Consider the following 14,308-nt stretch of genomic DNA (forward strand, 5'->3'; position numbering starts at 1 on the left):
ATTTTGGTATTATAAATATATCCAAGTAGTAAAGGGAAGATCATTTTCTCTTATTTCTCTCCAATCTATCCAAGAATTCTCTAGAAGCTAGGGTTTTCTTCCAAGACCCAAAAAAATCCAATCTTCTTCCAAGAAATTCAAGAATCTCCCTTAGATTTCTCCAAGTAGTTCAAGAATCAAGCTTTCCTAGTCAAAGGCATCAAGAATCTTAGCCTAAAAGTGCGAGAAAGAAGTTCCAATCAAGTCTCTTATTCTCAAATTTATAATTCAAGGTATGTGGGGTTTGAACAAGAACACTTCTTTCGTTCTTGTGCCCAAAGATTTAATTTCTACTATTGAAATCCATGAGTTTGCAAAGTGGGATTACACACAAATTACTTTATTAATGATTTATGATATTTGAGCAAATCAAGATTGATACACATGACTATTTCATCATTTTATTCCTTAAATTGAGAACTTATACCATGAGTTGAATATTGTTATTTTGAGTTGATGATTTTCGAATGATTTAAGATAAGAGTCATGATTTAAGCTTTTCTACAAAAATTTTTATTTTTATATATATATATATATATATATATATATATATATATATATATATATTGATATTTGAGCTTGAGAGTTAAGAATGAGTTCTATGATGTTTTCTTGAAGTTTTTAACACATGAGCATTTTACAATTTCTAAATTATGACTTGATATTTAATATTGTGAATTTCATGTTTCTACCATGAGTTGGTATTTCAAGTGTTTCAAGACATGTGTAAAGATTTAAGCCTCCTTATGACAAATTAGATTATCGAGTGTATTGATTCAAGAGATTGAGTTGTTATAATGAGTCTTGATATTCCCCAAAGTTATTGATGTTACCATGACTTAATGAATTGATACATCTTAATGTTGAGAATGATTGTTTGATTTTGAGTCCAGTTAGAAATCCACAATTGTATATGATTTACCGATGAGATATATATTTATGTTTTGATTGTTATAATAGACCCATGAGTTGATATTGATTAAGGTGGATTTCCTAACAAGTTTTGAGATGAGTCTAGGAGGAGTATTTAGCATCGAGTGGGAAATATGGTATTTCTCCAGAACTACGTGCCACCATAGGATTGATGTTGATGATTGTGGGCCAAAGGCCGAGTATGAGATTATGATATTGATATTGAGGTTGTACTCCCTTGAAAGAGTACAACACCCCTGCCCATGTGGGGATCCCTCCTTAGGAGGGAAAAACGTTGGACTCCGTGAGGCTCACATGGTGTAGTTATATCGGTTATAAGAAACTCCTAAGTCCATAAGAGTTCAAGTTTCATGAGTTACCGAGTCACTCTAAGTCATGATTTAAAGAGTTTGAGTTGAGTATAATGATTTATGAGATATATAATGCTTGCATTACTAATGATGAGTTTCAAGAAATATATTTCAATTAATTCAAGCAAAGAAAGTTGTTATCATCAGCATGCATGATTTTCGTAATCATTTATGATATTATTTATAATGTTGCATTGCACCCCCACATACTCAGTTCATTCTTTACAGTACTGACCCCCATATATTTATAGATGCTACAGTTCCATATAATGTAGGTACAAGTTATAGCGCAGATACAACATTCAGTCAGTTTGCAGCTTCCAGTCAGCAGGTGATGAGTCTTTTTTGCGCTTGAGTTAATTATATAGTTCAAGGAGTATCATATTTTCCTACTTTAGTCGTATTGAGATTGGGTAGTTGGGAGTCATGACCCATCTATCTGAAATCAGTACCAGTAGAGGCTTCATAGACAGTCAGTAGAAGTTGATGTATTCAGTTTCAGTTTTATTTATAAAAGTAGAGTTATAACCTTGTAACGTTCATAATTGTATTGATCAAGTTCAAATAAGTTCTATGTTTTTGCTGATCTCATGTGGACTTGACCATTTTATTCAGTTGTTTATAAGTTATGCCAATAGAAGGGTTAGCTTAGGGTCACTTATGCCCCTAAGCACCATGTGACGTCTCGGGGCCCAATTTCAGGGCGTTACATCTCAATCTCTGAAAGTCTTCAAACTTGAGAGGCTTTGTGAAAATACCTACAACTTGATCATAGGATTTCACGTACTTGAGATCTACCTCTTTCTTGGTAGTGCATTTTTTTTATAAAGTGATACCTTGTATCTATGTGCTTACTTCGATCATGATATACTAGATTCTTGGAAAGAGTTTGTGCTGACTTGTTATCAACATAAATCATCGTGGCTGAAGTCTGTGGTAAGTTAAGCTCCTTTAATAGTCTTCTCAACCAAATGACATGGCACGTACAGGACGTTGCTGCCATATATTCAGCTTCATACGTTGAGAGAATAACCATGGTTTGTTTTTTTGAGATCCAACAAACAACACAATCACCTAAGAAAAACACAAAATCTGATGTGCTTTTACTATCATCCACATCTCCCGCGTAATCGCTATCACCAAATCCCACAAAGTTAAAATCGTTAGAAGAAGAATAAAATAGTCCAAGGTCTTTCGTACCTTTTAGGTAACGAATAATTCTTCTAGAAAATTTTAAGTGAGTGGAGGTAGGAGCTTCCATGAATTGACTTACTACTCCAACTGCAAAAACTATATCTGGTCTCATACAGGTTAACTACCTCAGACTTTCCACGAGAATTTTGAAAAGAATAGAGTCCACTTTTTCACCATTATCAAACTTTGATAATTTTGTTCCACTTTTCATTGAGATGTTCATAGGATTGCAATCAAACATGTTTAATTTGTTCAAAATCTTCTTTGTATAGCTTTCTTAGGATATGAAGATGTTTTCCTCCATTTGCTTAACTTCTAGGCCCATGTAATACGACATGAGACCTATGTCTGTTATCTCAAATTCAAGGGACATAGTTTTCTTGAAAGCTTCAAACAAACATGGATTATTACCCGTCAGAATAAGATCATCAACATAAAGTCAAACAATCATAACATCTACATTAGTATGAACTTTAATATAAAGCGCATATTCATGGAGACAACAAGTAAACTCATTTTCTTGAAAATACTTGTCAATACGACTATTCCACGCTCGTGGAGCTTGCTTCAATCCATATAAAGATTTTTCCAATTTCAACCCTTTATCTTCGTGATTCTTGACCACAAAGACCAATGGTTGTTCAATATAGACTTCCTCGTCAAGATATCCATTCAAAAATACCGACTTGACATCTAGTTGATGGACTTTTCACTTCAGTTGTATCACCAAAGAGATCAACAGACGTATCATCTCCATACGGGCAACAGGTGCATAGACTTATTCATAGTCAATGCCATGTTTTTTCTTGTATCCTTTAGCCACAAGTCTTTCCTTGTATATCCCTTTCTTTCTATAAGCATTCTTCTTTGTCTTGTATACCCATTTAACTCTAATTTCTTGATAATGTTTAGGAAGAGTTGTTAACTCCTAAGTGTTGTTCTTTTTTATCGACTAAATTTCTTTATCCATGGTTTTTCTCCATCTTTTGGCTGTAACTGCTTCATCAAAATTTGTTGGTTCACTGTTAGCATAGAGACAATACAAAAAATTAAATTTAGTAACTTTTTCTATGTAATCATAGTGTTCTTGGGAGCTCCTCATCCTCTGTGGCCTTTCACTTGAACTCAGATCTTGAGAAGAAGAAGATGCAACATTTATTGGTGAAGGAGGTGAGGTTGCATCCTGTGTAAGTGCCGTGGTGTCCTACTCTTCTTCATCTCCAAAGTATAGAGAAAAATCATATGTTATTTCTTCCTGATCCTCCTGGACTTTTTAATTCCATGACGCTTCTTTATCAAATTCAACATCACAACTGACCTCCACTTTGCTGTAGCTTAGATTATATAACTTGTAACCTTTTGAACTAGTGTCATAGTCAATAAACACATACATGAAGCTTCGATCATCAAGTTTAGCTCTCCCTTTGTTAAACATGCGCATAGGTTGTGCTCCCAAAGATTCTCAAGTACTTGACACTTGGCTTTCTTCAGCTCCATGCTTCTTGAGGTGTTTTATCACTCATATTTCTTGTTGGAGACATGTTTCTTAAATAAACTACATATGAAATAGCCTCGGTCTAAAATTCTTTTGGTATAGTTTTAGCTTTCAATATACATCTTGCCATATTAAGAATTATTCTATTCTTTCTTTTAGTAACTCCTGCCGTTAGAGGGCGACGAATTCCATGAGACTTAAAAAAGTCATTAAATTCTTGTAAAGTGAATTCGTCTCCTCTATCGAACCTTAAGGCTTTTATTTCATAGATGCTTTCTCTTTCTACAAGTACTTTAAAAATTTTAAAAGCAACAAAAGCTTCTGATTTTTGCTTCAAGAAATATACCCGTGTCTTTCTACTAAAATCATCAATAAAGAGTAAGAAATATTTACTTTTACCAAAAGAAGGTGGATCAATTGGACCGCACATTAGTGTGAACAAGCTGAACTGGATTAGTTGCTCTTGACATGGTTTTCATTGGAAAACTCCTCCTTGCATGTTTTCCAAGAAGACAAGCTTCACACAACTGATTGGGATAATTAATTGATGGAATTCCATCAACCATGTTCTTGTCTCCCATTGATTTGATAGCTTCAAAGTTCAAATATCCAAATTGCATGTGCCAACACCACGACTCATCTTGCATATTAGCCTTCAAACACTTTGCATTAATGGTCTTAAGATTCTAAGGAAATAATCTATTTTTTGCCATATACACTTTGGCAATTAAATTATTACTTAATCTCTAAGTCAAAGATGTATATTTTTTATATAAAGATCATATCCTTGTTCAAGAAGTTGGCCCAAACTCAAAATATTATTTTTTAGTTTTGGCACATAGTAAACCTCATTGATCAATTTATGATCATCATTTTTACAGGATATCAAAATCGTACCTATTCCTTCAATTTGAATCTTTGAGGTATCTCCAAAAGACACATTACCTCTCGTTATCTTCTTGATCTCTACAAAGTTGTCTTAGTATCCACACATATTATTACTTGCTCCATTATTAAGATACCATGAACTGTAATCATCTATATCATCTTTTGTGAGTGCCATTAACAATGTTGACTCATCTTCTTCTTTGTTGTTGTCAATAAGGTTAGCTTTTACTTCAATATTACTACGACATTCCTAAGAGTAATGTCCCAATTTATGACAGTTTTAGCACTCAATTTTAGATTTTTCATACCTCATTTCATTGGTACCTTGATAAGCTCCACATCCTCTTTCTTCCCATTGTCTACAACCATGGCATTTGGATGTTAAGTGATTTTTATCTTCATTGTTGAATTTGTTGATATAACTCATTCCTCTTCCATGACCTCCATGGCAACCACGACCTCACCATTGTCCATTTTCTCAGTAACTTTTTTTCACCTCCAAAATCTTTGAAGGATGCCTGAGTTTTAAGAAATTGCTCTAATGGATCTTCTTTTCTTCTTTTCATTTTTTCTTCGTGGGCTTGTAAAGAACCTTCCAATTGCCTACTGTCATAGAATCTAAATCTTTAGAATCCTCAATAGCACACACTACATAATCAAATTTCTGTGTTAAAAAGTGAAGGATCTTTTCTACCACACACACATTATCTACTGCCTCCCCGTACCTTCATAGTTGATTCACAACAGCCATCACTCTTGAACAAAAATACAAAATGGATCCTGATTCTTTCTTTTTTAAAACTTCAAAATCATTCCTTAGAGTTTAAAGTTTTACCTTCTTCACCTTATCAACTCCTTGGAGAGAATTTTGTAAAATCTCCTAAGCGTATCAGCCACCTTTTCAAACATACCATCATCAAGACATTGGTGGAGGAGAGTGAGGGACTATTGATCATTCTTCCTTATTTTAATCAAGACATATTTTTCATTTTAAGACAGAGTCTCTTTATTGATGGGTTTTGTATACCCTTTGTCTACAATGTCCTAAACATCTTGAGATCCAAGAATGACTTTCATTCATAGGCACCATTTTTTTATAATTTTCTTTTGTAAGGTGAGGATACTGAAAAGACAGCGGACTATTATTTTCCATGGCTCTGATACCACATTGTTGAGAAAAATAAAATAATCCCATCAAGGATAATATCCACACAAAATAACAATAACAAGAGAGTAACAACGATACCAAATATTATAAGGGGTAAATAAAATACCCAATAGAGTAATATAATAATACTGATTACAATTTGGTAGTATCAAATGACTCCTACTCTAATAAAAGAAACAACACTATTTTATTTTAAACAACTCACTTTAATATTACTCCCACACTATTTTCTCACAGACTATAAATATCTGTAGATTACTCTTTTTTCTCTCTATTGCTCTCTTTGTTTAGTGTATTTTGGAATGATGGTGAATTCATCTATTTATAGATGAACGTCTAAGCTTAACAATCAAATACCATGTCACAACACCAAATTTTTCAATCATGTTGCAACACCAATCCATGTCACCACATTAGGCATGTTACAACACCAATTTTCTTGTTATTATTTTTTATTTAATTTATTTTAATTATATTTGATCCCAAGGTATGACTCATTTGAATATGATCCTTATTATAAATATTGTGGGAGTTGCAAATATCAAACATCACACTTCTTTGATAAGGTCAACATGGTGAAAAAAAGGTACGAAATGAGAAGATACTTATATGAAACTTCGAATATCAACTTGCAAAATTTTTTCTAGAAGTAAAAAATGAGGATTGTTTAGAGCCAACACGCAAATTGGATGGTCTAGGTAGTCGTGACCACGGATCCAAAAGAAATTAAATGATTATGGCATCGTGACATAGTTGTTGCATGGCATGGCACCGTAACTTACGTTGAATGGATCCATGACCTAAAAGACATCTTGTATCCAACTCATTTTTGCAATGATCCTAACATCAAGATTGAGATAGGGTTCTTCGATTTGTATACTAAGAAAGAAAAAAATTGTCACTATTCTTTATTTTTAGCAGGTGAACAATTTTTCTGAGATTAATCGATTAATAAAGAAGTACGAAGTCAAAGTCTATTAGGTTCAATTGGTGTGAATAGAAAATGGAGAAAAAATCTTTGAGGGAAAGTATACTTCTCCCACATTGGTGGGAGAAAACAACTTTAATGTGTTTTTATTGAATAACACTCCTTCGAGTGGAGAGTGAGGCAAGAAACAAGAGGTTCCTTGAACCGCTGACATCGTTGCTCGGCTCGGCTCAGCTCAACTTTGACTTCGGCTTTGGATTTGGATTTGTCAAATGGTTGATCAATTCGGTTGGATGTAACTATTCAAAAAAGACATACTATTTCAAAATGGACGGACATGACTATTCCAAACTGATACACCCTTACATGAATTATTGCTTCCTTTTCAAAGGGGCATTTGATGGCTATAAATACCTGAACTTTTTTCCTCAGGTAGCATGAATTTTTACTATATTGAAAACACTCTTCTACTTCTAAAAACTCTGTGTGATCATCTGTCATTAAGTTTGTGCAAAGAATTAGAATGTTTGAGGTACCTCTACATTCTGATTCTAAGTCATTTTATCCTAGGAGGAAAAATTTTGCAACCTCGGGTACTTGAGGAGAATTAATTCCTTAAGGACACTTCTTGAAATGGGAGGACTTGGTTCTGTTTTTCTACTTCATCTTGTTTCTTTTTAATAAGCACACTTCTTTGATATTTCTTGATGAACTTGTGTTGAATGTGTTAAAAAATTCATTAGTGTTCTTGAAGTTTTCTGAAACAAAAGTTGAAGTGTTTTTGGAAATATACAGATTGTGTACCCGAAACAACAATCTTAAGGAATTAATCTCGTAATCTTTATTATTTGGTTTCTGGAGATTAAAGCTTTATGGTTTCTACTCTGTTTGAACTTAACAAGTGATTTTAAGAAATAAAAACTTCATCACAAGTTAAAAATCATTCGGTTAACGATTGAAAGACATAAAAATGTCATTGTTAAATTAGAAACAAGTAGTGGCTAAAGTTGCTATAAACTTGAATTAGTATTTTGATATACTAAAATTGACTGTCTTTTTGTGAAAGGAAAAGATGACTACCGATGGTCATGTAACTGAAGGTGTGACAAGTGTGGTAGCAACAAATGTTGCTACTGTGCCACCAGCTATGGCACTAGAGAAAAATCCTAAAAAATTTTCTAGAATATATTTTAAGCGGTGGCAATAGAAGATGTTTTTCTATCTAACAACCTCGTGCCTTTAAAGATTTATATCTGAAGATGCTCCAAAAGTGCCCGAAGAAACTTTGAACAAGGAGCGGTTCATTGTAATAGAGGCATGGAAACATTCTGATTTCCTATGTAGGAATTATATCCTAAGTAGCCTCCAATATGAATTATATAACGTTTGAAGTGGAATGAAGACATCAAAAGAGTTGTGGAATGTGTTGAAAAAGAAATATAAAACTGAGGATGCTGGAACTAAGAAGTTCTTTATTGTAAGATTCATTAAGTACAAAATGATTGACAGTAAGAATGTCGTATCTTAATTATAGGAATTACAAGTCATCATCCATAATATCCTTGCTAAAGGTATGAATTTTGTTAATACCTTATTTGAACATATTTAAAATATTCTTAATAACCACATGAATTTTATTATAGGTTTGATTATGAGCGAGGCATTTCAAGTTGTTGCAATAATAGAGAAGTTGCCACCTGGAAGACTCCGTAGAAGTCCTAGTCTAATCTAGTCCTATATAGCATGAAAAAGGTCCCAGACTTAGACAATTTCGTCTAAGTATTGACACTTAGTCTCATATTTGGACTTGATATTTCAATGATTTTATTTTTGACCCTTACGATCCTAAAATGTCAATTTCTAAGTTGATTCATTATCAGGGATGTCAATAGGTGTTCTCGGATGAGTTTTGGATTTTTCAGACATCGTTTTAGGTGTGTTTGGGTGTCCAAAAAAGTGGATCGACGCAATCTCAATGTACTGCATCATCCATCGCATCAATCGTGTCACCAACTCAAGCGGGCAAATTCTATTGAGTCAATACAATCTCGATGTGTCGCTTCTGGCATCGCGTCAATTCCATCAACACGTCGTGTCGTTCTGGACGTCACTGGGCACAATTCTTTACCTTTTAATTCCGCATCCCGAGGGGTAATTAAGTTAATTTTGGACTTTTATTCAGCCATAAAACACGAGATTAAGCTGCCCTATAGGTAAAATTCATTCTTTATTCTTAAATGCTCTCAAGAACAAAACCCTAGGTCAATTTCAAGTCCTAGGCTCAAGAAATCATGAAAAACTTTCAGAGAATTAACAAGCAAGGTATGTTAAGTGTTCATCTTTGGGTTTCCTTCCACCCCTGGAGTTCAAGAACCCTCTTTAAACCACAAGTTTAGTGATTTCATGATTTACATGCCTGAATTTAAATTATGTTCATGTATTTATTAACGGTTGGTTTTCATTTCAAGATTAATTACAAGTTTCACCAAATAAAAGTAGCATGGGTGATGAATTATGTGATTCTCATGATTAACCCTTGAATTTATAAGTTGAATGTTGTAGCCATGATATTTATATAGTTATTATTATGTGAAACAATCATGCTCCCAAATTGTTTGTTGGAATGCCTATATGAATTGAATAGTGCAATAATGACATGTCATCAAGTGGTCCTATTCATGTACAAGCTTATGCCTATCAAGTGTTTGACAAAATGTCTAAATTAATGCATAGTGAATAAGTGATTAATGAAATGCTTTCAAGATTATGCCATGCTTTACCATTGATGCTATCGAGTCCTGGGGGTATTCAATACCTGACAATCTAGTGATTTACCTAAAATTACAGTAACTATAGAATAGTCTCAGTAATGACACAAACAGTATTACTCAGTCAGTTACAGAACTCAGTCCAGTTCAGTCAATCAATATGATCAGTAATAGTTCAGTCAAGCCTAGTACAATCTAGTGATCAGTTCAGTGTCTATTCAGTTAGGAGTAGAATTCAACACCGAGAAACCCATGGATGGTGGCATTCCTGCCAGTAGAGGATTTAACCCATACTAGTAGTCCCTGAGTTATAAAACTACATAGCCAGCGTAGGGTAAGACGTCCTCCTTTCAGACTAGGGTTGAAGCAACTATATACATATATATATATATAATTTATGAATTTTCCTGCCATATTAGGGTTGACCCAACATTTTTAGTGTCCTTTAGCAAGGTGCTAATACCCTTCCAAGTGGGTTCACAGGTTGGACCATAACTCAGTTTATAATCGGGGTATGTCGGGTAGATGAACACTCCCATAGTTATTGTTTTAGACTCAGTATAGCACTCAGTTCAGTTCTATAGAATTAGGACTGTCATAAATAGTCACCCAGTTATTAGTAATACAGTTATCAGTAATCTCAGATATTAGTCACTCTGCTATCAGAACTCAGTATTCAGTTTCGGTATGATCTCAGATACAGTATATATATATATGTATATATATGTATGTATATGCACAGTATTGCATACTCAGTATTCACAACACTCTTAGTTATCCATGTACTCTTATTCAGTTATATTTATATCATTCAGTTAGTAATTGTTTATGCTTATGATCCCATGTATATCAGCCTACCTCACTTAGCATACCAGTACATTCAAAGTACTGGTGCATGCTTTTCTCTTGTGCTATGATGTCTCATGTCATAGGTTCAGATACTCAGGTTCCTGACTGCGCTTAGCCAGATTCAGTTAGCAGCTAATGATTCAGTAGTGAGTCCTCATCCATCGAGGATATTATTCATTTTAGTATTATAGTAGATTCAGTATGTTATTAGTCAGGGTTAGTTGGGGGGCTTATCCCATCAACTCCACATTCAGATAGTTTAGCTAGAGGTTTTTCAGACTAGACTAGTTTCAGAAAATATTCAGTTAACAGATATTTTTATCAGCTTCTATATTTATTAGTATTAAGATTTTGAACCTTATGGCATTTCAGCCTAATTTTTGTATTATTTTAGTATTATTATTCAGTGATCTCAGCAGGTACCAGACATGGGTTAGCTTGTGGTCCTTCGGGGTCGTAAGTACCGTGTGATATCTGGGGTGCAGACTCGGGGCATTATAAACTTGGTATCAGAGCCTAAGGTTCGATAGAGTCCTAGTAAGTCTGAAATTCATGTCAAGTAGAGTCTTGTGCATGGGTGTGTAGCGCGCCACACTTATGGACAAGAGGCTATGAGGCATTTTTAAGAAAGGTTTCCCTTTTTTCAGTATTCATGTCTAGCTAGTGAGCATGAACTCAAGTTAAACTCTTAGTCTAATTTAAGTTTCCCTTCTATTTACAAAATATGCCTCCTAAAAAGCCTAACAGAAGAAGAACTTGAAACCAGCCAATACCTCCGCTCGTTCAGGAACATCTCCTAGATGAGCATGTCTGTCACACTGAATTTAAAGTAGCTTTCACACTTTAGCCCATTCCATAGCTTCCCAGAATGAATGTTTGACTATTTTTTAGGCCAACCTAGTGGCCAATACTGCTGTATCCAGAATTCGGGACTTGACCCAAATGAACCCTCCTTTATTTATGGGGTCTAAGTTTGAAGAATTCCCACAGAAATTTCTTGACATGGTGCAAAAGGTCATAGATATTATGGGCTAACCACTATTTAGAGTGCTTAGCTACATATCAATTGTAGTATATGGCTTACACATGGTTCAAGCAGTGGACGGTAGATAGAGGTATAGATGCAGGGCCCATAAAATGAGAGGAGTTTTCTACTGCCCTTTCTAGATAGGTTCTTCCCTTTAGAGTTGGGGAAAGCTAAGGTGTTAGAATTCATAAATTAAGGCAAGTCAGCATGATAGTAAAGGAGTATTCTCTTAAGTTTACTCAATTAGCTAGATATGCTCCTCATGTGGTAGTTGACAGCAGATCTAAGATGAGTAAGTTTCTGTCTGGGTATCTGATAGTATCATCAAGGAGTGTAGGACCACAATGCTGATTAAGAAGATGGACGTGGCTAGCTGATGGTCCATGCTGAACCGATAGATAAGAAGAAGGCTAAAGAAAAAGAGAGAGAGAGAGAGTAAAAGGGCTAGAACAGGTAGCTTCAACTTTACTAAGCCTAAGTCAGAGGGTGGTAATCGTTCTCAGTTCTGCCAAAAATCTTCAGTTCCAGATCCATCCTCAGCCAGTACTCCAATGCCTAAATTTAGAAATGGTAATAGGGATAGGACACTAGGCTCTAAATCTCAGAGTCGTGTCAGCAGTGCCCGAAAAAATCCTCTTTGTCAGAATTATGACAGAAACCATTAGGGTGTCTGCAGAGCTAGCAGTGATGTATGTTTCAAATATGGTAAGTTAGGCCATAGGGTTTGACAGTTTCCTCTGGTGGGTTCGCAGAGTCAGCATAATCGTCCCCTAGCTCGGTCAGGTTGTCCATCTCAGTAAGGTGCCGCTTCCAGTGCCACCAGTGGGAAACACCCAAATAGGATCTATGTACTTTACTCCCGACAGGATCAGGAAAGTTCTCTTGATGTGGTCACTAGTACATTACAAGTTTATTTTTTACATGTTTATGCTTTGCTAGATCAAGGTGCTTTTTTTTCCTTTGTAACTCCTTATATAGTTGTTGATTTCAGAGTCAGTCCTAAAATCCTAGCAGAGACCTTCTCAGTCTCTACTCTAGTGGGTAAGTCTATCATAACCCAGTGGGTATACATGAACTGTCTGGTTATGGTATCTCATAAAGTTACTTCAGCAGACTTAGTATAGTTAGAGATGATAGATTTTGACATCATTCTCGACATGGATTGGCTTCATTCATGCTATTCTTCAATTGACTATAGAAATAGAGTAGTCCATTTTTAGTTCTCAAATGAACCTATCATTGAATGGAGGGGTAGTACTCCAGTACTTAGGGGTCAACTTATTTCCTACTTTAGAGCGAGAAAAATGATATCCAAGGGGTGTGTCTATCATCTTGTTTAAGTTAAAGACTCTAGTTCAGAGACCCCTAATCTTGAGTCAATTTTAGTAGATTGTGAATTTCCTGATGTGTTTCTTGAAGATCTTCCTGGAATTCCTCCCAAAAGAGAAATTGAATTCGAAATAGATCTTCTTCCTGATACTCAGCCCATCTCTATTCTGCCATACAGAATGCCTCTAGCTAAACTTAAAGAATTAAAAGGACAGTTGAAGGATCTCCTAAATAAGGAATTTATCAGACCCAGCGTATCCCCATGGGGTGCACTAGTTCTATTTGTACGTAAGAAAGATAGTTCTCTCAGAATGTGTATTAACTATCGTAAGTTGAACAAAGTCACAGTCAAGAACAAGTACCCACTTTCCAGAATCGATGACTTATTTGACAAAATTCAGGGTGCCAGTTACTTTTCTAAGATAGACCTCAAATCAGGCTATTATCAGCTCAGAGTCAGAGAATGTGACATTCCAAAAATAGCTTTTAAAACTTGATATGGTCACTTAAAATTTCTAGTCATGTCATTTGGTCTTACCAATGCCCCAGCAGCTTTCATGGACTTGATGAACAGAGTGTTCAAGCAGTACGTAGACATGTTCATCATTGTCTTTATAAATGATATTTTTATCTACTCTCATAGTGAACATGATAACATAGACCATCTCAAAATAGTATTACAGACCCTCAGAGCCCATTAGTTGTTTACCAAATTTAGTAAATTCAAATTTTGGCTAAGGTCAGTAGCTTTCTTTAGTCATATCGTGTTCGGTGATGGCATTAGAGTTGATCCTCAAAATATCGAAGCAGCGAGAAACTAGACCAAACCTATCTCTCCATTAGATATCAGGAGTTTTTGGGTTTGACTGTCTATTAATGATAGTTTCTTGAAGGATTTTGGTCTATTGCATCCCCCATGTCTAGATTGACTCAAAAAAAACTCAAGTTCCAGTGGTCAAATTCTTGTAAAAAGAGTTTTTAGGAGTTGAAGACTCGACTCACTAGAGCTCCAATTTTGACTTTGCCAGATGGTTTAGATGGGTTTGTTATGTATTGTGATGCTTCTAGAGTTGGTTTGGGGTGTGTTTTAATGTAGAGATATAAGGTCATAGCCTATGCCTCTAGACAGCTTAAGCCCTATGAAAAGAGTTATCCCACTCATGATCTAGAGTTAGAAGCTATAGTATTTGCCTTATAGATTTGGAGACACTATTTTTATGGGATACATGTTGATGTGTTCACAGACTATAAAAGTTTGCAGTATGTATTTTCTTAGAAAGACTTGAATTTGCATCAGAGAAGGTGGTTGGAGTTGTTGAAAGACTATAACATGAGTGTTC

The 14,308-nt window shown here is 35.0% G+C and overlaps 1 pseudogene; it reads left to right on the forward strand.

The window, feature by feature from the left end:
* Positions 1 to 3,484: 3,484 nt before the first annotated feature.
* The window catches only part of LOC107846316, a 22,323-nt pseudogene continuing 11,499 nt past the window's right edge, over positions 3,485 to 14,308 (forward strand).

The sequence above is a fragment of the Capsicum annuum genome, chromosome 11 (genome assembly GCF_002878395.1).
Source record: "Capsicum annuum cultivar UCD-10X-F1 chromosome 11, UCD10Xv1.1, whole genome shotgun sequence".
Classification (NCBI taxonomy): Eukaryota; Viridiplantae; Streptophyta; class Magnoliopsida; order Solanales; family Solanaceae; genus Capsicum; species Capsicum annuum.